The following is a 26,416-nucleotide window of genomic DNA, read 5'->3' on the forward strand; positions in this document are numbered from 1 at the left end:
CTGTTGCTCAATACCTATTCTTGTTTCAGTCCTGTCTCCATCCTATTTCTCGTCTATAGCCACGACTTTTGCCTTCCTGGTATTTATTTTTAGTTTTATTTTCGTTATCTCTTGATTTAATGCCTGAAGAATTTTACTTAGTTCTTTCATTTTATTTAGTTCTTTCTCTGAGTTCCAATGTCATAGCAAATCTCACGCAGTGCATATGAACACTATTAATTCTGATTCGAATCGTCTTTTCTTTCTTTGTAGTTATTGCCTTCTCTATGAAAGTATTAAATATATGAGGTGATAGAAGCCACTTGGACATCAATGGATCAAACTGCTCAGCATAAAATACATCCGGGAACTCATACTTTTAGATTTTAATGCAGAAATTTAGAAATCATTATGCTCCTTGTTCCTGTGATTGGATGACAACAGGGATGTCATTTCAAACTTAAATTTCATCATATGTCTCGTACAGTAAAGCAAGAGTTGATAATATGTGATTAATCTGAACTTCCATTATTTTTTCTTATTTTCATACAATTTTAGACAAACGTACGCTTCGGAAACACACATTTAATACTCGAGTAAACACAACGTAAATTAAAGCTTAACGATATCTATACAGAATTAATCTATGGGTGTTCTACAAACAGTTTCATATCAAACACTGTGAAATTATTTATCATATTTAGTGACGAATGCAATTTTTATAACGAAGACATGCATATCAACAACACTCAGAAACACAGTTACATGCAAGGTTCCATCTCCACTATCACTTTTCTGCAAAGTCACAGTGTAAGTAGCCTGTTCATGTGTCTGTATGTTGGCCGCGCGATAGGCTGCATTAATAATTCTGACAGTGTTGTACTCCCTCTGTAAGAGACTCTGTGGCTGGTCGGACTCGCAGTTGGAGGTGAGTAGCCAGAGGTGATGGAGGTTGGAAGTTATTAGTTAGGAGTGGTGGAGGTTAGCTGTCTGAAGCGTTAGGGGCAGCGGGCGGTCTGGACGTATCCGTCATGAAAATTTAATTTTGTTGATGATCATATAATTTTTGGAACTGGATGTCACGGACCATTATATAATTTTCTGAATTGATATCATATTATTTAGTTAAAATTCGCTAAATACATTGTTTGCTCTGCAACAAAATCTTTCCTTCGATAACCGAATGCCTATTAGTAGTTAGAGCCAACAGTAGTTACAATCTTTTATTTAGCTGGCTGTATTGGTGTTTGCTGTATCGCTGTATTTCGTGTAATGAAGATTTTCTGTGAGGTGAGTGGCTTATGACATGTATGGGTAAATGTCAGGATTTCTTATATATCAGGGTCATTCTTTTGTGTTAATTGTTTGAGCAGTCGGATTGCGTTTGAGTTGTATTTTTCAGGAATAATTCTGTAGGTCAGAAATGAAACGATAAAGAAGTTTCACCATCTCAGTTATTTCAGTTTAAGTAAAAATATAATACAGAAGTTTTAACAGCTTTAAATGTTTCATTCACTCCAAAAACTTTGCGTTAGTCGTATTTGCTTTAATCTCGATTTTAAATATTTCGGCGAAGGCTACATCATTTTATGGAATACATAGAATGATTGCTGAGCGTTATGAAATTAGAGCTGCAATGCTTTTCCGAAATACTGTGCTGTGGAAAAGCATTAAATAAGTGAATGCTTTCTGTAAAGTTAAATTTCAAGAGCAATTGTATTCTGATTATAAGGCCAGGGTATCGACATATTTAATCTTTGTCTGGTAATAAATGCTTAATACGAAACACTAGTGGCAGGGAAAGATGCATTCGGTAAAACTGTTGGCTTATTAAATTCCTCTCCGAGTTACAATAATACAGTTAGGACTTCATTAAGCTTCTCTTCGCCGTTGGCTACTTAATAATTACAGAGCAGTATCCATTCCGGAACTCATTTCCGAGAGTACACGTACTTCTACAGCAAGCTGAATTATACTTCGTACTGTGCACGAAATAGATTCTAGCGGCAATTATTTTTTTAAAGAGGAGGAGACTGAAGCGTACGAAGATATATTATGTCACTGCGCTTGAGTACTTAGAAGGAAAATTAGGAACTAATAATGTAGTTCGGTGAAGGACTGGTAATAAGTGTTTCGTAAGGCGCTTGATTTATTAAGATCCAGGTTTGTGTATTTTGTAAAGTCGATGTTCACTTATATCGGCAATTGCGCGAATTCCGCAGGAGATCAGTCGCATTGCTTTCCCATTTCAGCTCACAACTGATTCTGAGTGCTATAAAGGGTAGTTATATGAAAACGAGACATGTGGCAGAACAGTAAGTAAACTGTCCTTTATTTCAAAAGCCATTGCCAGATCTGTTAATAGGAGTAAAATCATTCTTCTGTAAGACACGACCGTCAATACCTTTATGGAAAAAGGTTTGCCGTTGCCTACGGAATCATGACTGTACCCAGTCGTGCAGCTGTGCGTTCGGAGCAAACTAACGGCTAAGAATGTCTATCTTCAAGCTTCAAAAATAGGGAAATAGCATGGAAGCAGATCGGGTCTGTATAGATGATGTGTAAGAGGTCCCAGCGAAACTGCAGCACACTCAAAAAAACTTAACATCATATGGACGGCTATAATCCTGCAACCGAACGACGACATCCCCGGGCGTTTGGATGGTTGAAAATGGTTCAAATGGCTCTGAGCACTATTGGACTCAACATCTGAGGTCATCAGTCCCCTACAACTTAGAACTACTTAAACCTAACTAACCTAAGGACATCACACACATCCATGCCCGAGGCAGGATTCGAACCTGCGACCGTAGCGATCGCGCGGTTCTGGACTGAAGCGCCAAGAACCGCTCGGCCACACCGGCCGGCGTTTGGGTGGTGCTCTTCAGTTTTTGCAAGGTGTCCATGTACCCCTGGTCGTTAATTGTGGCGCAGTGCTCCAGAAAGTCAATGAACAGTACGTTGACGAACGACATCATAATGCTGCAGGTTAATGCCTGCCTACCAGTTGCGTAGGTATTTCGAGTACGGTGCTGATGTTTCGCTGGGAAGCCCTTACATTTCCTCAATACAGTCCTGATCCGTCCCTGTGCGATGTCCACATTTTTGGAGCCTTGAAGAAAAACATTCGCGACATTCGATTTGCTTTGGACGAAGAAGTGCAAGTCCGAATATAATCATTGTTCCATAGGCAACAGCAAACATATTTCCATGAACGTACTGTCTATTTTTCTCATACTAGGATAAATGTATTAACAGTTATGGCGATTACTTTTGAAAGAATAAACAGTTTAATTATTTGTTCCTTGTGTGGCCTTTTCATTTGACTGCCAGTTATATTTCTTGCTACACATATGAATAAACGTTCTCTGGCGTGTTGTATATTCAGATGTATCTACTGGAAGCACTTGGCCTAGGTACACCAAATAGAACACATGAACACGAAAAGCTAATTTACGCATTTCGTATGAGATCTGTACTAACGTCATTATGCTCTCCAGCTGCAGACCACCTTTGATGTATTCTAAGACGATATAAAAATTGTTATTATTATTGTTATTGTTACACAGGTAGAAGAAGCTAAAGCAAAAAAAAAAATAAAAAAAAAAAAAATGGTTCAAATGGCTCTGAGCACTGTGGGACTTAACATCTGAGGTCACCAGTCCCCTAGAACTTAGAACTACTTAAACGTAACTAACCTAAGAACATCACACACATCCATCCCCGAGGCAGGATTCGAACCTGCGACCGTAACAGTTGCGCGGTTCCGAACTGAAGCGCCTAGAACTGCTCGGCCACCGGCGGCCGGCTACCTAAAGCAAGCCACATAGATCGACTAGATACTTCACATTGGAGTTCCATTTTCGTTAAGCTACAGAGGAAAGTAAAACAAATTTTCTTAAGTGAGCAAGCAATTTTTGACGTTCGTAGCCACCGGATTATGAAATAGAGTTTGTTCTTTTTAATGTACCTTTATTTTTTTTATTTTTGTTGCACTGTAAAGTTATTTTTGAAGCCATCTTTAACGACTTCAGAAAACCATCATAACGACAGGGAGAGGGGTGTGCTGACCACACGCCCCTCCTATCCGCCTCCTCAACTGAGGATGACACGGCGGTCGGATTGTCCCGATGGGCCACTTGTGGCTTGTAGACGGAGTGCTTTACTTTAACGACTTTGTCAGGTAATAAGATGTTAGCATCGAAAACCACTGTCCAGCGGTCAGAAGAGGTACCACAAACGTTTGCAAATCTGTATCATGTATAAGAAAAGTTTCATTTCCCTATGTCACCTAAGAATTATGCCTCGATGATCCGTTTGAGAAGAACTCTCATCACTATCTTCTCTCTTCCTGTCTTATAGTTATTGGTGCCCAATCTCTAATGATCATGTCGTCAATGGTACGTTAACTCTTACTCTTATTTGCATGCGCTGCGCATCGCAGGACTCGAGAGAAAATGACAACAGAGATATATCGGGGCAAATAGTGTCATTTCTCCTTCATTCCAAAGCGGATGGTATGGGACAGGACAGATGTTGCCTACAAGTATCTCCCATGAGGCATACAACACCCACTTGCTTTCTAAGTGTACATAAATAGCTCTACGCTGAAATATGTCATTCTGATACTTGACCTGAGCCGAAACAAAATGCCGCCGGTATTATGGCTCTACCCGTCTTTGCATTGGAAAAGTCGCCTCCAGTTTGAAACGTCGCACAGTTCATCGAAGTGCTGCGTTCCAAAGCTGATGGCAGCTTTCCCTTCCGGAGATCTGCTCGACGGACTGTGTCTCTACTAAGTGCAGATAAAAAGGGTTCTCTAACAACGCTCAAGAGACAATAAGCGTGTGTGTGTGTGTGAGAGAGAGAGAGAGTGTGTGTGTGTGTGTGCGTGTGTGCGCAGTACAGGGGAAATTCGGAGAATCTGAATGAGTAATTATAGTGTAATCCCAAAATGAAATGAAAATTACGCCAAGCTATTCAATTTACAAGTCCTGACGAGGATATACCTTATTTAGAAGTCGAAGATTAATGGCGTCGTTGTCAAGATGCCGCATAAAACAAGGGCATGTTTTCAGCCTCAACTTTAATATTTATGGATGACAGTGCAGTTAAGTGTCTCAGATTTAAGACAGCTGACTGAGGCTGTAAACAAGGCTGCATCTAACAATGTCCGACTAGTTTGTGGATCTTTCGACATACTTGTTTCTGTAGCCTAATTTAACTTAAACATGTTCAAAGTTCTAGGCAGAGATCATTGCTGAGCATGAAGTAAGGCCTGGTTTCCACTGCAACAAATCTGGAGATTACTTTGGTACGATTTCAGTCTTTCTCGGGTTGATATCGGAAATGGAGTAGCGTTTTTTCGGACTTTTCTAGTCACTGAACTATTTTTTCTACACTAGCTCTTACACTACGAACCCAAGTGATCACCTGTGTATATATGCATACATGTGTGGGTGTGTCCGCACGCGCGCGCGTGTATTTTTTTATCTAAATATAATATGTTATTAGTAACTCAACACAACTGTCTAATATTTAAGTTATTTGTGGTTATTTGTGGTTTATAATATTTATCCTCTTAAACATCTTCTCCTTCTCGTGCCTATAACAACCTGAAGAAAATTTTAATTGAAACATTCAATTGCACAGTCGTTATCAAAATTAAATTCTAGGAAACTGTATCAAGATTGACACACGATATATATATTAGTTATAATGATTACTATGTGGTATTAGTAATAGCAGTGTAGCTGAAGCTGAAATGAGTACCAGTGAAATGATTAATCGAAATGGCGTGTTATTTCTGTGAAGATTACACCACGCGGAGAGCACAGAGATTCGTATGAACCTGTACTACATTTGAGAAATTGTATAACTGAATATAAATATGAAAGGAAGTGCCCGACCCACCTTTCATATAAATTTGTGGTTTTATAATACTGTAGATTTACTGAGCTCTCCAAACTATTTTCTCCCTGCCTGTGCTTTCTTACTTCTCCATGCCAGTGAGGAATATTAGGCCCGGAATCTAAATTAAATGTGTTTTATTTTCATTCTTATTACATTTTGTCATTCAGAACACCATGCAGTGTTATGCTCGGAAGTACCGAACGACTCAAATTGCGTATCATCTGATTTCTAAGGAGCCTACATAACCCAGGTGTCTTGCAGAGCCTCTAATCTCTTTACGGTACTTTCGTTTGACTGTATAAAATGGATACCATGATAGACAGTTAGTGAACATGGTTCATGACTTTTGTAGTTACATCTTGTATACATGGAATGGGACAGAAGCTGATCAAAGACTTGGAGAAAATAAATACTGATAACGGTAATTTTATGAATTATTTTATTTCAGTACCAGTTTCGGTTTTTAGGCCGCTATACACGTGGCTAGAGAAGTTATCTAAACGTCCAGGGTATTATGAGGATCACGAAATTCAACTGCCTTCCGTAGATCTCTATAACTTGTTGTCGTTAGGCGCGTGGAGAATCCACGTCTACAGGGAACTTTTAGAAATCTAGGAAGCTATTTGAAATTAGTCCGCCCCAGTAGCTGAGTGGTCAGCGTGACGGATTGCCGTCCTCTGGGCCCGGGTTCGATTCCCGGCTGGGTCGGAGATTTTCTCCGCTCAGGGACTGGGTGTTGTGTTGTGTTCATCATCATTTCATCCCCATCCGGCGTGCAGGTCGCCCAATGTGGCGCCGAATGTAATAAGACCTGCGATATGGCGGCCGGACCTGCCCCGCGAGGGGCCTCCCGGCCACTGACGCCAAACGCTCATTTCATTTCCATTTTGAAATTAGTGTTCCCCATAATAGAGCGGACGTTTAGAAGACTTATCTAGTTAGTGTCTTGAAGATGGTGCCTAACAGGCCCGAAACGTTTGGTCAGATAACACAATCAATAAACTTATGGTTGTCGGTTTTTTCTCTTTCTTCATCACTTCCTAACGGGTAACTCTCCAAGTACAAGCACCACGATACTTCAGGAACTAAGAAGCATGGTACTAGAGATGTAGCGGACCTTAACGGCTCAAAACTCAACTTTATTACAATATGTGATATTCGTAAAGCAGTACCATGCTCTTTAGAATCTGGGGCAACTAGCTCTGTCACATAGAACATTCAGCAGCCCTTAGGAAAAATCAAAAACTTTTTGAACAAGAGATGTTGAGACAATACTTGGACATCTAAATTTCTATAGCGGTTCGACGTATTTTTGCTCTCTAAGAGGTTTTTCCGCACTTACTAAACGTCGTTTTTGTGGGTATTAGGTGTTTATAACTATGGTTATTCGTACCCAGCTCGTATGATACGTTAGATATCAAGTTTGTTCACCAGCAGCGAGATATTTGAAAGTGGATTGAGGATACAATTCGTTTTATCTGACAGGGAAAAGAATCCGGCACCAACCGCCGATGTTTTCTTTCCACAAATAGAATATCGGTATCGATTGTTTGTTCGCTGGTAGTGAGATGTTTGTATTTTTGACTAGAAATATTGGCACATATCGTTGGCAAAACATAATCAGATAATAAAAATTAAAATAATTTTTCGGTATTAGTTCGGTGATCATATGCTGGGGCTGATAATGAAATTATGCTGGAACTGTCTTCGAACCAAAATCTAATGGAGTCAGCAATCTTAGGGCAAACGAAAAATGATTGAACTATATCATTCCAAGAGGGGAAAAGAGGAGATCTGATTTATAATCCCATTCCAGCGCCAAAATTTTCAGCTTCCTATGTTAAAACAAAATAAGAACTGTGTTACCTTAAATGATCATTGCTTCATTAAATAACAGAAAATTTCCATTTTATCAAAGCTTGCTGCTTGCAGTGTTTCTGTTTTCCGTGACATCCGCCTCTGTTATGGTGTAATCTAAATCGACTATGCACCAGATGGTAACGAAGGGGTATGACATTTAACACGGCATTTCAACTAACCTGACTTACCAGAGGTGAAGTACATCTGCTCGTTCATGATAAAAGTGAACACTTGATATGGGAATCGAACAAACACTTTGTACTTGTCAAAGTAGGATTTTTCCACCAGACCACTTCAAGTCTCAGTTCGGAGCCCTCTAATTATATTCTAACTGAAGATGCTCTTAGTTTACAAATTAGACACCGTTAGCAAAATCGGGATATTAACTTGTTAATTATTAGTAAACTTCTGGTACGGAAACTATTCTAGTCTCATGGCAGTGGGATTTAAGATGCTTCTAGCCGTCATAGCCCCGATGCTTAGCCATTTCGAAAATATCACTTTTTCAACAATTTTCTTAGTTCGAGATTTACCACTAAAGAGCATGAATTTATCAGTTACGCCTGTTATTTTTAACATTATTATTATTTTCTTCGTTCCACTGCTTCTACACGTGTGCTTGAAAGGCGTTTGATGTTTTTTGGTAGTTTATGAAAGCAGTTGCCCAGAAACAGGTAATGATTTAGTTCTTTACATGTATAGAGATTTCTTTCCAAGTTCTTATATGAAGTATCCTGTTATTTAGTTTTGACTGTTGATAATTGTTGTCGTTCGTTTGGAGTGTACATGTCAAGTAAAAGGAAGTTAACGGTATACAGTTTAATTATATGATACGTGTTGTTTGCGCTCATGTTTGGATGACTATTCGTTTTTCGCATAGGGGATTGAAGATAACGCTAATGAAGCGTCGAAAATGCCGGCTTAAATAACACAAAATTTAGGAAGAATTACTGCTTTTGTTATCTCTCTACGAGTCCCCAATTATTCGCTGATTACGCTAAAACTAAACTGACAGATTAACACGTTACTTGATAACAGATGTCACTTTGCATTACTTTATTTATTTGCGTTTAGCAGCGACATTTCTCCGCTCATTTGCGCTTAGCAACGACATTTCACCGTTCATTTGCGCTTAGCAACAACGCTTGTAAAATGCCAGTTCAAGAGCCAGAGGATACTAATGTATTCCATTAAATGTCACAGCTATTCTGTTCAAGTAACAAGATAGACGTGACCTATTTCAAATAACGTATGCAAGAAAACAATGCAGAATTTGAAGCATTTCGTTGCAATAAACTCAAATTTTAGCGTGTTCCAAGTTCACATTTTCACTTAATTAGTATAAATTAAGTATAAACTTGAAGAATGTAAGAAAATATTGCACGGCTGCAAAACTCACATCCGTCCCGGAGGTCTTACATATAATCGCCAACTAAAAATTCCAGTTCTGTGCAAAATCAGTTTCAGTTATCAGATGTAGGAAGTACTGTTCCGCAGTGCTCTTTCTCACCGGAAAATACGCAGTTGACTTACTGGTCTCCACAACTACTGTACAACAGTAAATTCGTGTGCGCACAATGCATACGGCATGCAGAATATAATAGCGCCATGGGCTCCAGTTGTGAATGTGCCTGACCTAAACTGGCCCTATACCAGTTCAGGCCCCAAGTAGTGCAACATCATTCTGGTGCTAGCAGCGTTTTCGTACTGTAGGTTCACTGTTAGCTTCACTTGATTTTCTAATAATGAAATCAAATCGCATGTCCTCTCAACATGAGAGATTCTTCCTGGGATATCTGTAATTTTGTCAGTGAGCTTTTACCCTCCCTAACAGCGAAATGTGGCAGATTGTGGCCAGTAATAGGTTCACGAACCGCTATTTTCTACCGTTAAGAAGATTTATTTTAATGCTGTCGAAGGTGACGAAATTTGGGATCCTCTTAAAAGGTCTTCAGCAATGACGTTCACAGATTACCAGAATCAGAAACGTTCATTGTCTAGGTAGGAAGAGGTTTAAAAACAAAGTCCGCACAGTCTTGGCCAGGTCGGTCCTTTCGTCTAAATTAAGTTCGTTCTGCAGTGCTATGTAGATCAAAAAAGTAGGTTTTCATAATAGCCAGTTTGGCAGACTATTCTTATCCTTATTTATTAGTTCACTTTACCGTCTCTTTTTTTCACTGTTTTTATGATGGATCTGAAGAATGGAAACTTCCGATGCTCGTTACGTGGAATACTTACATTAAGTATTTATCTTTAGAGCAACGCCACAATGCTAATTCAGAAAATCTGACGAGAAGAAGCCGATTGGTATAGGTATAGATCTGCGGTTAGTGTCATGATCTGTGAGATATCTCAGTAGATATGTCGGATGTCGGTATTAACGATGGTGTGACAGACTGTAGCACTTATCTCCTGCTCACTGGGGTGACAGTCTGCAGTGAACGGAATAAAGGCGTTTGTATCAAGAATTAAATGATCTCGTCTATATATAACGTCTTCCTTGTAGTGAAAAAAATTAAATATGTAGTATACGAGTACAATGTTGCAGGTGTGTAAGTAAAAGAGAAATAAAAATCTCTATACCTGGAAAATAAAAGAATATGTTCTTATTAAAATAATAGCATTCCTTGACAACGTTGTGAAGAAATACTTTTACAGCATTTCAGTGAATTATCTCTCACTGAATGTAAGAAACAACTAAAACCAAAGGTCGTCAATGAAACAACCCGCTACAGGTGTGGATTTATCATCCAGAGAAATCGTGTGTCAGACCAAAACCTTCTTGCTGCTTCGTGAAATAAAGGAGCTTATTCAGGTTCTCCGTTCGTTAGGAGTTTACTTAAAAAAGTTTTCCGTTAGTCAGAATCCAGTTCAAGATTTTACAATTGTAATGTGTAACTAGTTACCATACGTCGCGGAGTAGTTCATGTCATATACAACTTCTGTAGGTGGATTTTGTGCAGCTTTTCGTTAGTAGGTACCCCGTCATTGGCCACCAAGTACCAGGTTTACTTGACAGAACTAGGAAGGATGTTATTTAAGATATTCCTCTAAATATTGTGCCAACTGCAGTTAGACCATCTCTGCTCTGCCTGGTTTCTTCTGGTAGTTTTTGTCAAGAGATCGTCAAATACCCTGTTCGCCAGATCAGCGGATCTTGAGTGGGAAAGTAGGCCCGCATATAAGTAACTGCACGCCAAACAATTCCGTCTTATGTACGGAAACATTAGAGATATCGTCGATATATTGATGGGAGGCTCAAGTTGTCTTGAGACCGATCTGTCCAATTAGATCCTGCCAGAGTTGTCCTTAGAAGCCACAGGAGCCTTCCTTTAGACAGTGAAAGGACAGTATTTCACGCCCTGGCGTTGAGCAGATTGAGACTATCCTTCGCATATAGGAAGACCAAGTTTCCAAAGACGATCTTGAGGGTATTATTCCTCATGAAAAACGAACAGAAGGTGCTCTGAACTCTGGCAGCTACAGGGGATCGCTCGAGAATGATCTGCACCCGGTAACTGAATTAGCTGGCAGCAGTTAAGTTTGATGGTTTGAAATTTTTGTAATAAATTGAATTGCTTCTACCCGTACGTTTTAAAGACTATCACAATCTGATTTAACATGTGCGCCCAGTATCTGGTGTTTATCCTGGTTGAGTTTTCGACCAAATGTATATCCAGTGTCTTATGATTGGCGCTGGCGCTGCACCAACCACCAGGTCACGAGCAAAGGCGGCACTGCAACAGCTCAAGAAGAAGACAGTACATTCTTTAGACACTTCTGCATTCTACAGTGTTTCCAAATCGTGCATCTTGCTGGACTTAGAACTCTGGAGGGTGGCCGGTTAAATCGCCTGCCTTAAGTGAACAACTTTCACTTAATTATTGTAGTGGTTGGCTGGAGGCCAGGTTTTATTTCTAATGTAGTACATGGGCTCTCACAGATACTTCAGCAGTTTAGATACGGACACTATTGTAGATGATAATATCGCAGGAAAACTGTGGTATGGCCGTGATCTTCCACTCTGTCCTGGGTGTGACACTAAGTAAAATATATTGTCTCATACCAGCACATGTAAGTAATGTGAGAAAGTATGCTGCGGTAGTGTCTAGTTGGCTTAGCGTTAACTCGCTCAACTTCTTATGTGCTCGCTGATTTACAATCCTCTCGGATCTCGCTGGAAAAACGCTGCGGCTTGTAAATCATTTTTCTTGGATTCTTTATTCAATCGGAAAATAGCCAGAATGAAATTCAGAAACGAAACCTTAACTGAGGTTCCTCATAAAACGCTGTCTCACTGCCTCGATGTAATACAGAAGTAACCAGAAGTGTATTTGTGGAAATACTGAGTTATCGCATACGATAGTCTGTAGGAAGGCTTGACGAACAACTGACGACAGCTTGTGATAAGCATATAATTCAACTACATTTTCCGACACGTTTTAACCATGTTGGTAGATTATATGATTTAAATGTTCTCATATCACAGTTGTCACATGAGTAACTTTTCCATTCCTGCGTCGATATTTTATGACACTTTCGTTAGCAGCTATTAAGTCTCACACACATCCCCTCTCGGCATCCCCAAAACAAGCAGATGTGGTAAAACCTACGACAATTCCTGCTGCATCACTTTCGATTAGCTTGTGTCCTCCTTTAATGGAATTCAGAGTCAGACGGCATGTTTGCGTTTCCTTCACACACATCCACTCTCGCCATCCCCAATACAAGCAGATGTGGTAAAATCTACGACAATTCCTGCTGTATCACTTTCGATTAGCTTGTATCCTCCTTTCATGGAATTCAGAGTCAGACGTCATGTTTGCGTTTCCTTCAAAGACGAACAGCGCCACTTCCACTCTGTATATCATAGTCTTTTTCCATGGAAACTCAAAATCTAACCTGAACAGTATTATACTAGGCTAAACGGTAGCAGCAACATACAGTGTAGATCACACTGCGACATACATGGAACATCATGGTAGCCTGGCTGCTTGTACTTTAGGGTGTGCCAATACCCACTGTGACGTGGGTGGATTCTGGGGCACGAGAGCATTCAGAAGGGGTCCTCAAGGCTAGAACTCCATCGCGGAATTATTTTCGCACTTCACTAGCATTAATCGCGTACCAAAAAGGAGATGTTATGATTCTTCTTCCATTAGACATGTAATTTTAGTACACAGAAGAAATGCAGTATAACTGGTGGAATTCAAGGCGCTTCTTAGCCTCGATTTCCACCAGACACTAACAGATGCGGCACTGAATGGTTCTATCAGACAACAATTCCTCTAAAATCTCTAGCGTCCTATGGTGTGGCCAGTTTGAGCAGATTGCCAGATATACAGCTCGGAAGGTGGTCATATTTACTGTCACCCAACGACTCGGTTCTTTATTACGCACTGCAGAGGCCGCCGGATGTCGGACGTTGTTGTCAGCACTATATATGTATACTATTTCATTTGCTTTCGAAGTGGCATATTTTAAAAGTGAAATTTAGATTCCCGTAGTTATTCCGTCTACGTTATATGTTAAACAAATATGTGATATTATAGATCACATAATACCAATGGGTCATGTAAGTATACACAACTGGTAGAACGTCGTTGTTAAGTCGGTAAATTACTGATCCCATCAGTTCCATGAATTTTAATTCGTAGTAAGAGTAGTGAGTTTAGGAGGATAACGAAAATTTCATTGTTTAAATTATTTATAATTATACAACTGAGGAAGTAGTGGCCCATCACTACTTCCTCAGTTGCTTAATTATAAATATTTAAACAATGAAATCCTCGTTATCTCTTGTGCTTTTTGCTTGGCATTAAAATAAAGTATATCTTTTACATACTTTCGTAGATACTGGCGTCCTGCCTGCGTTTAAATAAAGAGAACAAGGATCAACACGATGCGTTCTTCTCGAAGTAAAAAAAATCCATGTTTTCATACGCTTTGGTGTTATGAGTCATGTGCAAAAAAATTTGTTTCCATGTTGCCAAGAATGTGGCCTTTATGATATTCATTGTGCCGTGGTAAATCTCAAGTAAGAACCTACTGACAAGGCAATAGGGAAGTAAGTCTCGAGTGTCTTCTTTCACCCTAGAAGTTAAATTAATCCCTACTACTTGCTTTGGAAAGTATTTCATAAGTGAGTTTCTCGTAAGTATTATTTCGAATCCCATGGAAACATATTATCACTCTAAACAACATACCTAGTAACAAAGACAGCGTATTTACATTTAAGTAGTGATTCAGGTCATGTTGACGACCCTGTCTTATGTTTTTATTTAACTACGTTTCCTCACGTATTACACCATGCATCTCATGAACAACACCCTACACGAGTTGAAATATAGTGCGCGCGCGCGCACACACACACACACACACACACACACACACACACACACACAGATATAATCACTCCCCGATCACACACAGAAACGTATATAAGGATTAGAAGCCGTCAGAACTCCCACAGCAATTATCAAACATTCTCGCAATATGTCACAGATTCTCACGAAATTCGCGAACATAGACGACGTAATGTTTTGAACTACGACGAGAGTGCAAAACCTACGTTTTTCTGTGTTTAAAAGCAACTGCAATCCGACCACCGAACGTGAGTGCATGACAGTTCATTTAACAACGTAGAGCATTACCAAATAGTATTCAAAACATTATTACAGTTCCCATTAGTATAGCACTGACGTATAGAGGTTCAATTTTTCGTAATTGCTAATAACACTCATACTGTTGCAGATGAAAAGCTGTATGCCTAAGAAACGGCAAGGAAATCACACAAAATATGCCAGAAATAACGGCAAAAAACGTAAAAACCAGGCTGTGACGAAGTAAATACGATACTATTAAACTATTCACAGAATACGGTATTTGGAACCAAGTGGTACACATATATATCAGTGTTCTATGTTGCTTATAATGATGCTGTTTGTGCTTGTTTCACTATTAAAAAAACAGTTGATGATGGGGATAGTGTTGCTGAAACTAATTTGAGAAAAAACTAAATAAATAGAAAACAAGGTGTTTTACATCAAGGCGGACACACAGTCCCATGTTCTTGTTTCGATGCAAACGCTGACCAGTGGAACAGTTACAAGATAAAATGAGGAAACTAAATTCCTTCAGTTACGGCAACGCTGAAATAAATCTTGTAAGTCTTCTGAACGGTTTGTGAATCTATTACAGGCCACATTTTGCGTCTTTTCGCAGGTAGGAAGGGAAAAAACTAGCTGACAATAATCACACAGAAGGTAAGGAGGAACGAGATAAAGCCTCTCATGATAGGAGGACTTGTGATTTTATTCTAGTGATTAGAAAATCAAGTGAAGCGAACAATGAAGCTGAAATTGTGAGCATCGTCCTGTTGTCAGCATGACGTTCACTACCTCTGATCTGAACTGATGCAGGGTCACATTAGGTTAGGTTTATACTCGTACACAACAGGAAGGCATGCCGATAATATATCCTACAGTCCATATGCATTCTGTGCACACAAACTTACTGTTACAGTATAGATGCGGCGCCCAATAAGTTAACTGCATACTTTCTGGTGAGAAAGAGCACTGGCTAAGTCTTCATTACATTAGATTGTTGAAACTAGTGTCTCACAGAGGTGGAATTTCTAGTTTAAGACTAATGTAATACCTCTAAATCGGATGTGTGTTTTGTAGCTGTACAATATATTCCTACATTGTTGAAGTGGATAGAAATTTCCACTAATTACGCTAAAATGTAAACTTGGAACACGTCAAATGGTAAAATATGAGATTAATGCAACGAAACAGTTCAAATTCTACATTGTTTTCTAGCATATATTTTTTGAAATAGGTGACGTAGAACCTGTCACCTGAAGGGAATGAGCGTGACATTTAATAGAAGACATTACTATCCTCTGGTTCTTCAATCGGAATTCACCAACAGCTTACAAGCGTCTTTGCTAAGCACAAGTAAACGAAGTAAAGCAACATGATTTCTGTTATCAAATAACGTCTTAATCAGTTAAGTTAGTTTTAATGTAATAAACGGCTAATTATCTATGTTCGGTATTAACTTCAAAACTTTTCCCTAGAAATGTGAAGAAGTAGATTATTCTCAGTTTTTGGGCAACTACTTCTACAATTAGCCAAAAAGCATCAAACGATCTCTTCAAGCACATGTGTAGCAGCACTGGTAAAAAGTAAATAATAACAATTACGGCAGTAATAATCGAAGTATTTGGTAACTTCATGTTCTGCTATAGTATTTCTCGAATTATGAAATTTACTGAAACAGTGAAATTTTTAAATTGGCTTAGAATTGTGGCTGTGGAGACTAGAAGACTCTTTACAGCCCACGGCCGTGACACTAGAATAAGTTCCGTGTCAGAAACCTGCTGATAATTAACCAGTTAATAGAGATCCGGGTTTTCTTCATGGTGTCTAATTTGTAAGCTAAGTTCAGCTTCCGTTAGCATACCATCAGAGGGGTGCGAAATGAGGCGTATTGTAGTTTATTGGCATAACAGTAATTTTACTTTATTTAATGACCCAACGGACGTATAAGGACACAGGGCTCTTATTATTATTACTGTTTTAACATGAGACGTTGAAAATTTCGATGCTGGACTGAGCATAGAATTTGGAATACGCTTTCGCTCCGCTCTTGGAACGACATAGTTCATTGATTTCATTGTTTTCCCCAAGACTGAAAACTTCTCTAGGTCTCCATGAAACGCACGTATCGGGGTTAGAATATTGGTTCAGCATATAAGTATTCATAATTTCATTTCAAGCCCTAGCAAGTGCACACGAAACTGCTATGAAAAATTATTTCATTCCTAATATGTGTTCATGTGTTGCCAACCATAAGGACAGATGCCGTTATTTCTAGTCAGACATACAAAAATATCACTACTGATGAGCAAACAGTTGATATCTAATTTTCTGTCGTGAACAGAAAAGAACGGCGGTAGGTGCCGGGTCCTTTCTCCAGGCCAGCTAAAAGAACTGTGTCCTCATTTCAGATTCAAACATCTCAGTATTGGTAACAAAATTCCATATCTTACATCTGTTTCTACTTAATTGACGTACCAGTTACCCGTCACAAAACTTTACGTCTTGGCATTTGAACTTTGAAGACGTACATGCTTTCTTACTTGTTAATGATAGTATAATAAACGCTACTTAACATGCAGATACCACTCTTGATACAAGATACTATTAACGGTTCGGCAACTAATGTACGTTAATTTACTTTCAGGTTCAAATTTGTTTACTGATTCAGGTGAAAACTTTTATATATGTTTAGTCAGCAATGACTATCGTTGCCACGGTCGACTCTCGGCTTGACACTCAAGCTTTGCTTAGACAGCACTAACTATAGCAACTGGGGTTTAGTCCCGATCCAGAACCGAAAAGGTCGCTGCGTTATTTAATAGCCAAACATGTGCACAAATAGTTGATCATGAATCATTATTACCGTGAAATTACAGGTGATAATCGGTCAATGATGTGACCTCCATACAGCACTAATCTTTGTTCATCGACCTGTTTTTTTTTTTTTTTTTCTAAATGATTAGTTGAAGCATTAGTTTACGTATAAAACCTCACCACAGAGAGAAACATTTATGAAGTATGGGAAAACCCTACAGGGAGCAAAAATATTTCCAACTTTAGAAGCTCAGGTGTTGTCTCAATATCTCTTCTTCATAAAGTGTTTAATTCTGCCTAAGTATTAGTGAATGATTTATATGACAGAGTTGGCTGTCTCAGACTCTTAAGTGTTGCAATGCTTTTGACATGTCACATATTGTAATGAAGTTGAGTGTCAAGTGTTAGGGACCGTCTCATCTCTAATACCATGGTTCTTAGCACATGCAGCATTGTGTTGTTATTTCACATGTGGACTGATTGCCAGAAAGAAGTATTTTAGCTAGCAGTCTCTTCGGCTGTCTAGTTTGTACAGTTAAACAAGAAACTCAGAAAGTGATTAGAGGACCCGCAAGAGAGGTACGTTACGCGGGCTGTGTACAGATCAGGCGAATTCAATTCACGTCGTCCAGATACTTTAAGCATGATAGTACCTTTAATCTGGTTGAGCCGTAGCTGGCTCGTGTTATGCTTTGCGTTAAACCTTGGTTGCTATTCTCTGATTAGTCTCCGCGGTTATCGCGATTATGTTGTTATCCTCTCTCTACGAGACTCGCAGCAGCAGCATGTATCGGTATTCGCACCCTTGTACTATCTTCGGCCTCGCGCTTATTGTTTCCGGCTGTACCGTGTGCGGGCAGTTGATCGGTTGGCGTGGAGCAGCGAGGAAGTCTCCGTGGCGCGTGTCTGGCGTCCACGTGTGGTCGGAGTGTGAAGGGCTGTTCCCATTGCTACGAGATCTGTGGCTCACCGACCCCAGACACGAAAGTTTACTTTATCTACTAGCGAGCCCCAACTGTTCACATTGTGTCGTTTGAATTTCCTTGTGGGCTGTTGGAACAATTCCGCGAGCAGCAACGTGTGTTTTCAAGTTGGCGAAACTCTAGCCGCCCTCCTGTGCAGTTTAACTTAACTTATTTATTGTTGAACTGAAGTGCACCAGCGGAATCTTCTGCCTTGTGGCCGTTAACGTTCCGGTTACCTGTCCTGGCCGTTGAAGTAAATCCAGGCAGTGTATTTTCCGCCTAGTGTTGCGGCTGTCCAGCACGGCGTGTAGTTTGACAGCTGAATGTGTAATTCGTTGTTGGCGCCGATACCTTCTGCGTTGTGCCATTGAACTCCCTGTTGTGTGCTGGTCGGCTGGAGCGGAAGTTATCCTGTCGCTTCGTCCGTTGACTATTTGTCGGTTGGGTTGCCGACAGATTGAGAATTTGTTGGGCGGACTGCCTGTCTCAGCTAAGCGAGCGTTAGTACTTGAATTCAAGGCCGACCCTTGGAAACTTCGGAGCGCCGTTTGATGTGCTGCCTTTTCTTATTCGTCCTTGTTTGTTTATGTATGGCTTCTAGCCGATTTTTAATTAAAGTTGTTTTGCCGCTAAGGCGTGAGATTGTTAGGGCCTTCAACCTAGTTTAAAGAAATTTTAGGATAAAGCCTTCTGCCTTTTAAAATTCAAACTCCTGTTTTGAGCCTTAAGTTATTGGCCTTCAGACGATTTTAAATTAGAGTTGTTTTGCCTTTAAGGCGTGACATTGTTTGGGCCCTCAGCCTAATTTAGAGAAATGTTTTAAGATAAGGCCTTCTGGCTTTTAAATTCAAATTCTTGTTTCTGAGTCTGAAGTGATTGTCCTTCAGCCGGTTTTCAATTAAAGTTGTTTTGCCCTTGAGGCATAAGATTGAATGGCGCATTTAGCTGGGAATTAAGTTCTAAAATTAATGTTTGGCTTGTTCTGTTTTTAATGTTTCATTTATTCTTGTACTGTTTGTCAAATGAATCAGTCGTATGTTCGAGTGCAACTGAGAGCAACTCATTTTGGCCTCTTTCCACAAATCAAACTATCTGTCCTGTCCTGCGGGTAGCAGGGGATCTCCACAAATTAAACTATCTGCCGTGGCCTGCGGGTATAGCAGGGGATCTCACTGTTGTCATAAAGATAGATCGCAGGACTGAATGAATGTAGTTGCAGTTACAAACGCATTCAACTGGCAAAATTCAATTGGACGTTCTAGATTTAGCTCTGCAGTGGAGGCCTGGAAATAGCTGTTAAAATTCCAAACTTGGCTTGAGACACCACTCATGTTGGACGCCGGAAGGTTATCTGCACAGGTTTTTGTGACAGACTCTTGCAATTGGCTCTTTCAGATCTACGTGCCACGGACGCATTCGCAGAAGTTCTATTCATAGAACTGATGGAAAATTTTAAGAACACTTAAACTGGCGTCGTCTCTTCTGCCCTGACACAAGCAAAGAATTCGTGTTGTTGATTGAACAGTTCGCCCCCTCCAAGTCTTGTTGGCCTCTGCACTCGGAGGCGAAAGAGGCAACTTTTGGAAACAAGTTACCACGCCACCGAAGTGTCGGGCTGCAGCGGAGTTGCTGTGGCTTGCTGTGATGAGGTGAGTATAGGTACGTCGTGCTGCGTCACTACGACCTTACTCGACGACTTTGGACGGGAGCTAATTCAGACTTTTTAAGTTTAGAACTCTCTTTTCAACTTTAAATTTCACGCGAGTGTTATATTTGCTATGATTTCAGTAAATTCAAATTAGGCAGAATATGTTCTTTACCCGGTTACGATTCAACTCACGCATCGTGTTTCCTTTCAACTGCGAACCGCAAGCCAGTTTTGATGACTCAAATGTGGCTAGAGAATGGTTAGTATTATCTTCGATAATTTTGTGAATGTTCGAAGGGTATGTTCGTCCATGAAGTGCTTCCGACACAGCCTAAATCTTGCTCAATACAGTTAGAATTTTTATACATGTTCTATGTTTTAGGTCCATTGGTACGAACACTTTTCCAAAAATAAATGTGTTGTATTGATCAATTTAGATTGCCAACCCTTTTCCCGATGTGTGTACAATCATTCCATTCTTCCTTCTGTATCACTAATCTCATTCTCATACACCTTGCAAAAAAAAAAAAAAATAAAAAAAAATAAATAAATAAATAAAAAAAAATAATAAAAAAAAATCACTAAGAAACAGATAATAAAGTTCAATCCCTGATCGGTCGATCTGAAGTCCGGTAGATAGGTTTCCATTGCGCGTATTTCTTTGTGGTAGGAACTGAGCTAAATTGGCTTTATATTTTTGGGACTTCAGATGACTTGGCTTAGGGGAAGGCAGAAAATGGTAGGTGCTGTGTTTGTTCAATAGTAAGCTCGCGGCTACAAGTCCTGTTACAGGGCGAAAGACTGTCCCATCAGAGATTCAAATAGCAATATCCATACTTTTGTGCCGCGCGGGATTAGCCGATTGGTCTGACGCGCTGCAGTCATGGACTGTGCATCTCATCCCGGCGGAGATTCGAGTCCTCCCTCGGGCATGGGTGTGTTTGTTTGTCCGTAGGATAATTTGGGTTAAGTAGTGTGTAAGCTTAGCGACTGATGATCTTACCAGTTAAGTCCCGTAAGATTTCACACACATTTTTATACTTTTGTAAAATCAGTATACAGTGGGCAGTCTTGTTGACAAAGTGACGAGATAATTAGGATTCTTATCGTAAAGGACAGCACGATGACCAATAGGCTGTTGTAACACATACTGATATTTGAAGCTACACTACTGACCATTAAAATTGCTACACCACGCACATGACATGCTACAGAGGTGAAATTTAACCAACACGAACAAGATGCTGTGATATGTAAACGATTAGCTTTTCAGAGCATTCACACAAGGTTGGCGCCGGTGACGACGTCTACAACGAGCTGACATTAGGAAAGTTTCCAACTGATTTCTCATACACAAACAGCAGTTGACCGGCGTCGCCTGGTGAAACGTTGTTGAGATGCCTCGTGTAAGGAGGAGAAATGCGTACCATCACGTTTCCGACTTTGATAGAGGTCGGATTGTAGCCTATCGCAATTGTGGTTTATAGTATCGCGACATTGCTGCTCACGTTGGTCGAGATCCAATGACTGTTAGCAGAATATGAAATCGGTGGGTTCAGGAGGGTAATACGGAACGCCGTGCTGGATCCCAACGGCCTCGTATCACTAGCAGTCGAGATGACAGGCATCTTATTCGCATGGCTGTGCCGGATCGTGCAGCCACGTCTCGATCCCTGAGCCAACAGATGGGGACGTTTGCAAGACAACAACAATCTGCACGACCAGTTAGACGACGTTTGCAGTAGAATGGACTATTAGCTCGGAGACCATGGCTGCCGTTACCCATGACGCTGCATCACATACAGGAGCACCTGCAATGGTGTACTCAAAGACGAACCTGGGTGCACGAATGGCAAAAAGACATTTTTTCGGATGAATCCAGGTTCTGTTTACAGCATCATGATGGCCGCATCCGTGTTTGGCGACATCGCGGTGAACGCACATTGGAAGCGTGTATTCGTCATCGCCATACTGACGTATCTCCTGGCGTGACGGTATGGGGTGCCACTGGTTACACGTCTCGGTCATCTCTTGTTCGCATTGACGGCAAACAGTGGATGTTACATTTAAAATGTGTTACGACCCGTGGCTCTACGCTTCATTCGATTCCTGTGAAACCTACATTTCAGCAGGGTAATGCTCGACCGCATGTTGCAGGTCCTGTACGGGACTTTCTGGATACAGAAAATGTTCGACTGCTGCCCTGGCCAGCACATTATCCAGATCTCTCAGCAATTGAAAATGACGGTCAATGGAGGCCGAGCAACTGGCTCGTCACAATACGCCAGTCACTACTCTTGATGAACTATGGTATCGTGTTGAAGCTACGTGGGCAGCTGTACCCGTACACGCCATCCAAGCTCTGTTTGACTCAATTCCCAGGCGTATAAAGGCCGTTATTACGGCCAGAGGTGGTTGTTCTGGGTACTGATTTCTCAGGATCTATGCACCCAAACTGCATGAAAATGTAATCACATATCAGTTCTAGTGTAATATATTTTTCTAATGAATACACTTTTATCATTTGCATTTCTTCTTGGTGTAGCAATTTTAATGGCCAATGGGGATTTTTTTTAGGGACATAATCCTTTTTGTTTGATTGTCTTGAGACACCCTGATTAGCCAACATATTTATCCCTGTATCTAGTCAATGAGAGCATTGCACTGAGATGCTCCTCCAACTAAAATTACGTACGTTGCTTGGAGGACCTTGCTGTTAAAAATGTAATGGCGCACGTTCCAAGAACAGCTAGGAAAAATGTTACTTCTCCCACTGAATATAGCACGAAATGACTTTGATCACTAAATGAAACATATTGAAGTGCACATCGAGAAATCCTGTCCCTGCTCTCGATCTCTAAACATCAGAAAGTGATGCCATGTCACATCATCCTAGACTTCTTCATTAGCCAAGACCAGTAAGTTGGCAGTCGTTTGACTAAGAGCTGATTGTAACACAGATTGTGGAAAATATCAAGTACTGCAACTCAGAATTCCGCAGTATGGAAACAAAATAAGGCTTCCAGCAACACAAACAGCTAGCACTATAGCGAATTGCTGGCGCCGAGGTGGGGCAACTTGACACCAGTTTAAAAGACGAACAGTCATTATGAGGCTCTTCGCCGCTTTCACGTATTGTTCTCGCTTCCTTCCGGGAAGCTCCCCGACTGGCAGCACTCACGTGACCCTTCGCCACCCTGCCTCGGTAGAATGCAGCTGCTGCTTACAGCCGATAAAATGTACTACTGACAAAAGCAATCCATCTCCCCGTTGATGAAATTCCCAAGAAATGCAAATAATGTGAGTTCAGACACAGATTCGTACCTCGTATTCCGTACAGAAATACATTGAAGTGCCAAAGAAACTGGCATACGCAAGCGTATTCAAATACAGAGATATGAAAACACCAGAATACGGCGCTGCGGTCGGCAACGCCTGTACAAAACAACACGTGTCTGGCACAGTTGTTAGATCGGTTATTGAGAATAGAATGGCAGGTTATCAAGATTTTAAGTGACTTTTAACGTGGTATTATAGTCGGCACACAAGCGATTGAACACAGAGTCCCGACGTAGCGATGAAGTGGGGATTTTCCCGTGCAACCATTTCAAGGGGATATCAGGAAGCCGGTAGAACACATAAATCTCCGACATCGATGCAGCTGGAAAAAGATCCTGCAAGAACGGCACCAACGACGACTGAAGAGAATTGTTTAACGCAACAGAAGTGCAACCCCTCCGCAAATTGCAACATATTTCAGTGCTGGGCCATCAACAAGTGTCAGGGTGCGAACCATTCAACGAAACATCATCGATATGGACTTTCGGAGGCCCGCTCGTGTACCTTGATGTCTGCACAACACAAAGCTTTACGCCTCATCTGTGTCTGTCAACAACGACATTGGACTGCTGATGACTGGAAACATGTTGCCTGGTCGGACGACTCTCGTTGCAAATTATATCGAGCGGATGGACGTGTACGAGTATGGAGAAAATCTGATGAATCCATGAATCCAGCATGTTAGCATGTTAGCAGAGGACTCTTCAAACAGGTGGAGGCTCTGTAATGGTGTGGGGCCTGTGCAGTTGGAGTCATTGGAGCCCTGATACGTCGAGACACGACTCTGACAAGTGACACGTACCTAAACTTCCTGTCTGATCACCTACATCCATTCACGTCCATTGTGCATTCCGACAGACTCTGGCATTTCCAGCAGGACACTGCGACACGCCACACGTCCGTAATTGCTACAGAGTTGCTCCGGGAGCACTCTTCCGAGTTTAAACACTTCCGTTGGCCACCAAACTTCCCAGCGGCTTGGATGACCTCCTATCGGCCCTCCCGTCGGGAGGAGGTCATTTTAACTGAGCTGCGTATTGAGTACTGCCTTTTTAGCCATCGTCATTTGATAAGTGGCGCTACCCCACCACTTTGTACCCATGGCGTCCAAGTTTTAACTGTCCGCCACTTCCTGATGGAATGCCCATTTTGTAACAGTTTACGTTCCCACTTGGGTTTGCCGTCTGAGTTATTGGTCGTTTTACCAAATGACGCTCGGGCTGTCGACAGCGTTTTACTTTTTATTCGCCGAAACGATATGACAAAGGCCATTTAATTTTTCGTTTTGGACGTTCGTTTCTGCATGGTGTCTCTTTTTAGCCCTTGTTCCGCGTGCCTGTTTTTAGCTGTCTCCTATTATGTCAGTTGGATCTGACGTATAGTCGTTTTTTAACTCTCTCTCGCTTCGTGTTCTATAGTTTTGACTTTGACGCTTATGTTCCCATATGTCTTTTGCACCCTACTAAGCCAAAAAAAAAACCCTCGCAGGCATGAAAATTATTGAGCATATCTGGGATGCAACGTGCTGTACAGAAGAACTGTCCACCCCCTCGTACTCTTAAGGATTTATGGACAGCCGTGCAGAATTCATGGAGTCAATCAATTTCCTCCAGCACTACTTCAGACATTGGTCGAGTCCAACCCACGTCGTGTTGCGGCACATCTGCGTGCTCGCGGGGGCCTTACCCGATAATAGGCTGGTGTACCAATTTCTTTGGCTCTTCAGTGTAAAACAGAAATAAAATACCTGTTGTAATTTATTTGGATGTTGAATTTCGAAAGGAAAAAACAAGTGAATGATGGACATTCCAGTGGGAGTGGACTAGTCAAAACAGCGTTTCACTTTTCAACCTTTCAAAAGTGTTTAGCAGTCGTTAATAACGTTTTCTTTCTGTAAAAAAAAAATCACCTTCTATTTCATACCCATATAGATCAAATTTCCGAAAATGCTAGAACACGTATTTCTTTATTTCTGACCGAGAAATCAAACCAATTTTTCTAGGGCTAGTTTAAAAATTGCCTTAATAACAACATATCTTAAAAAGAGGTTTCATCCGGGACATCACACCCTCAGCGGTGGAATTTACAATTCCTTCTTAAGCAAAGACTACAGTGTAGTATCAACATTCTTCACAAATTTCAGTCAGTCACGACATTCCCTTTCATTTATATAGATTCAAAACTCTATTACTAAAAGTAATTACTATACTGTGTTCATCATAAGAATAAACCTGATGTAAACATTACACCGTGTATTTTTCGGCGTTTACTTGAATCTCATTGGATTTGGTTGGTTTCATGTGGAGTGGAAGCCAAGTTGTTTCCAGTATAGTCAAGTACAATCATAAGAATAAATTTTGTGCCGTATTATACGCACATGGACCGATTGATAATGTGGAACAATAGGTTTACCAGCGCATTTAACTTGGATAGCACTTGCCAGTCAGCTGGTCCAAGTAACCTAGAACGATGTGAGCAGTTGCAGTTCAGACGTAAAAAGAGACTAACAGAGAAACAATATAGCTTAGAATGTCATTTAATTTTTAAAGAAAATTAAATAATAATCGACACTACCTCACGCTTCTTAGGTGACCAGACGGAAAGCATAAAATGCTCTCGTTGTCACTTAACATAGTATTCTAATTATAAACAAGAGTGATGAAAATTCTGAACTTAATTAATTTTTCTGAGCATGCTGTGTTTGATGCAAAAGCATACTGCAGGGATTTCACCGTATTGTTGATTACTGAAGCCCCTGAATGTATTAATTATAGTCAGTCGTCTGGTAATGCCTTAGCTTTTCCTTCTCCGAATCCGAGAAATACATTTCAGTTCTGGCACTGCCATCTGCTAAGCTGATAACGTGTCGATCATGAACAGAATCCACGAAGCCACCCAGGCGCCGCATTTTCTCCTCTTCTTTTATGACGTGCCGTGCTATATCCTGCCACCGTTCGACAGTGACATGTGACAAACTGCGTGCGTTAGCTCAAGTACGTCTGGTAGCTTAACAGTCCTGTTATTTCGTGAGACAAGTCCCTCAATTTGTCTCCAGGTCGATCATTTAGTGTACATATTCTAATGGTACAGAGGCAAATATAAGAATGGAGGATTTTTTGGTGTGCAAGGTGCTATGGAAATGGTTGTTTATCAAGTTTTTACGACATATTTCTCTCTGGTTCGTGTGAGACTACATCTGTGGTATAAAACAATGGACATAACCCAAATAAAGAGTATGTGGTTTTTCATTTTGTCCTATAAAATTAAATTGTTACTTTTCTTAATTTAAG

The sequence above is a fragment of the Schistocerca americana genome, chromosome 4 (genome assembly GCF_021461395.2).
Source record: "Schistocerca americana isolate TAMUIC-IGC-003095 chromosome 4, iqSchAmer2.1, whole genome shotgun sequence".
In the NCBI taxonomy this organism is placed as follows: domain Eukaryota; kingdom Metazoa; phylum Arthropoda; class Insecta; order Orthoptera; family Acrididae; genus Schistocerca; species Schistocerca americana.